The following is a 3882-nucleotide window of genomic DNA, read 5'->3' as shown; positions in this document are numbered from 1 at the left end:
CTACAATGTTCTGAGTGTTGTTTTTTTGTATGCAGTGGCATGTATGTTTGTATGTTGTTTTGTTCGTTCTGTTTAACTTATGTTTCAAGATTTCCAATTCCAATATTATTGAAAAGACTATTCCTTGGTAGATAAGAGGTCGGATCTCCTGTGGAATATGCAAGATGCTTATGGTGAAAACACACCTCAAAGTTAAACTTGTAATAGGGATAGGGGAATGTAATAATGCATGTATGTATTATTGTACATCTAATTTTATCTTGTTTTGTTTATCTTTGAACACTGATGTTTGTGAGAGAAATTTTTATGTCTTCAATGAAGATTTTTTTTGTCATAATGCAATTAATGTTTTTCTTTGCATGGCCGGGGCAAGGCTAATCTTTCAGTGTAACTCCCCCCCCCCCCCCCCCCCCCCCCCCCCCTCCCCATAGCCATTAAAGTTCACTAATCTATAAATCTCAGTTTATAGAAGCAGTCTTTATTAAATGAATATTTCATGTCAATTAACAATGGATAAACCATACTATAAATAGGGAATTCGAATTTGTTGTTTATTCTATAGGAGTAGTATTTCTCTAGGTAGAATATAGGGCAAATGGTAAAAGAAAACATAGTGTAAGAGCAAATTATTTCACATTGAAAATCGTAGCCACTGTTCATTTCAAAGGCCTATTATCTGAAACTTTTTGTTAGAGTGAAGGTCCGTTTGGTAAATGATACTCCCCAATAACCAAGTTCCAAGTACTAAGCTATTTCAAATTTCTGGCTGACGTGTTCCCTAGTAATCTGTCTTGCCTCATGTTTTTCACCACACCTTATAATGAACCTCGTCGTTCTTTCTCATTAATCACCAATGACACGTCAGAAATATTGTTGAACCCATTTTTCTGGTTCGCTGTACCCAATAGTACATGGAACCCCTCTTCTTGAAGCGATTGTACTTTTTTTTTCCGTCTGATTGTTTTACGGACACGGGGTGACAATGACCGAACCAATCTACCCCTTTATGGAACATACCATTAAACTTCGCCTGAGCACAACGTTGGCAAAAGCCTGATCCGGGTTAGTCCATTCAACCGAATAGGGAGAGAGTAACATTTAAATTGATACAAAAACATACATTGGATTCGGAGGGACTGTGTAATTGTTCACCTTGTGAAAATGAATCGACCCGATCTTCGAGATATAGGGTTATTTCATTTTTCCGCGGGGGACTGATTGTCACAGAGAGGTTGCCCGTGAAGGCAGATATAAAAAGTGCAATAGTCCGTTCCATGCGATTAGCCATGGTTGTTGTGGTTGTCTCGGTCTCCGGCTCTATTCTTAGTTTGTGTCAGTCTGGGGGTATGCTTGGTTTGTTGAGGGGTTGACTTTTTTACAGTCACGCAAATGAAAATCGATGAACTATTCCCCGCTCCGTGATCGTCTAAGGCGAAGTGAACTGTGAACTGCGTCGCCGATGAAACCAGTACCGTATGAATGCTGATTTTTTTTATTTTTATTTTTTTTGGGGGGGGGGGGGGAGGGGGGTATTGGTTAACCGAGCTCAATTTCATATGAGAGCGATATCATGATATAAAGAATAAAAAAGACATACGAGGTTCACTTTTTCATACTTTTATATTTCCAATATTCTCCTAAAGATGAAAAGAGTAGATCTACCTGTAATACGACTGAGGTATAGCCGTAGGCCGCCTATATGGGTTGTGTAGCATTTCAAGAATAATCTTTACATTGCATCTATCACAACAGGAAAAAAAAATTGTGAATACTCGAGGAATTATGTGCAGCTCTTTCTGAGTTGTATTTGGCCTTTATTACCTTTATTACCTTTCCGACGAGAGGGTTCCAGAATAGGATTGTACAAAATAACTGATGGAAATTACAGAAGGGTAATATTCTTTTTATCTGGATCACTTCCCTTATTCATCCTATTTGACACTTTTTCGGGGACTTGTTACATTCCAAAACCATATTGCACGCATCCAGAACGTCCACAAAAGTTTCAGGTGATTCCATTCTCCTTGTCAAGGGGGTGTTGATGTATTTTCCTCCTGTATATAAACTGGACGATTCCACTTTCGCATCAATTTGTTGTTATGGTTGCAGTCACTTCCTATTATTGATTCAGTTTAATATTATTACACAAAGTCTGTGATGAGTTATCCGTTTGAATTATAATGGAATATAGTAATTACAAACTCAACCTTGCCTATTTCCCTATCCTGTCTATCAAATATTATTCGATTGTAATTGAAAGAACAAGACTTCCCCTCCATTTCCTTATTTGCAGCGATACTTATTACAACTTCATTCATACAGTGCATGCAGTCGCAAAGCCGGGGCAGTTGCCCCTGGACCCCTTTGTAAACTCGGACAATAGGTCTATATTGTCAAGTACGCAATGTAGATTATCGTCCTATATCAGCATAATTTTTTTTTTCGTCACAGCAAATGTTTTCCTCTTACTCCTGAATAACGATTACCCCCCCCCCCCTCCCTACAAACACAAATACACACACACGCACTCACACATAAACACGAAACTGCCTTTTTAGGGAAAATGCCTAATTGCGATGGGGGGGGGGGGGGGGGGTCATCGCAATCGATACTGAAGGGTATACTAAATGTGAGGTTTTGACTCCTCGTTAATCTCCGCGGTTTCTATAGGCTTCCGCTAAACTACCGCAGAGTGCCCCTCCAAACGAACCCTCTTGTGCGGTCTCGTTTGCGCCCCACCAATGAACCCCCAATCGGCCTATGCGGTCTTCCCTGTCGAGGTGTATGCCCCCACTCTCGTGCAGTCACCGTGTCTGTCGACCATAAGACAATTTGACTTGTGGGACTTGTCTACAGTTCATTGCCCTTAATTTGTTTGTCAAGAGACAACTCGTGTTCGATAGTCCTTTGTTTTGACTGAGGTAGAAAGAGGATATTACACGGATTGAAATAATTTCGATATTTTGGACGTCTCAATTTCGCTAGAGGATATTACACGTACGGATTGAAATAATTTCGCAATTTTGGACGTGTCAATTTCGCTTACCGGTATGTGATCGGTTCCCCTTTGATAAACATGCAGCTAGGATGGCTTTTTAAATATTAATGAATAAAATATACACATTGTAGATGTTCATGCTATTAAAGACAAATTTATCGATACCGGGCCTATTTAAAGCCCAATGCATGGAAATTGCATGTCATACAGAAAAATGCACATCGATTTACTTTTCTTTCCTGAACACGCTTAAAGTTGGATTAACTTCCCTACTATTTCACAATGGAACAACCAGCTAACACCAGAACTTACTCAAGGGGGAAAAAAGGGGGGGGGGGACAAATTATCCGCATTGTCGGGTATGATTCGATCGGACCCCCCCCCCCCCCCCCCCCCCCCCCCCTCACATGGTGCAACCGTATAGCCAAATGTAGAAGAGTATTATTGTTTTATAGTAGTTTTAATTTTAAAAAGCTCAACTTTAAGGCTGACTCAAGTGAGTATATTCTTCCACCCCAATAATTATCTGCTTGCAGACTACATGTTAGAAACACCCATAGCTAAACGGCATCTGAGTATATAGTCACTCTCTGTTTACAGTACTGTTGTTCACGGAAAAGACGATAGGTGCAACATGGGGGGAGTCAGAATAATAATGATGAAGCGATCACCAACGCTGAAAAATAATAACAGAAACCCAACGGTTAAAATAATGGTTATTCAATTTGTCTACGTTTATATCGTATAAATACGACATGCTTCACGACTATTAATATTTAGCAAGTTCCCAATGATAGTAACATCACGTGAGTCCACCTCGGCATAATTATTGTTGACACCCCTTCTTTAGAGTGGTTGCGGTCCGTGTTCAATCATTCATTCCT

The sequence above is a fragment of the Strongylocentrotus purpuratus genome, unplaced genomic scaffold (genome assembly GCF_000002235.5).
Source record: "Strongylocentrotus purpuratus isolate Spur 01 unplaced genomic scaffold, Spur_5.0 spur5_scaffold_8, whole genome shotgun sequence".
In the NCBI taxonomy this organism is placed as follows: domain Eukaryota; kingdom Metazoa; phylum Echinodermata; class Echinoidea; order Camarodonta; family Strongylocentrotidae; genus Strongylocentrotus; species Strongylocentrotus purpuratus.
The sequence above is the reverse complement of the archived record's forward strand: the minus strand, read 5'-3'. Positions refer to the sequence as shown.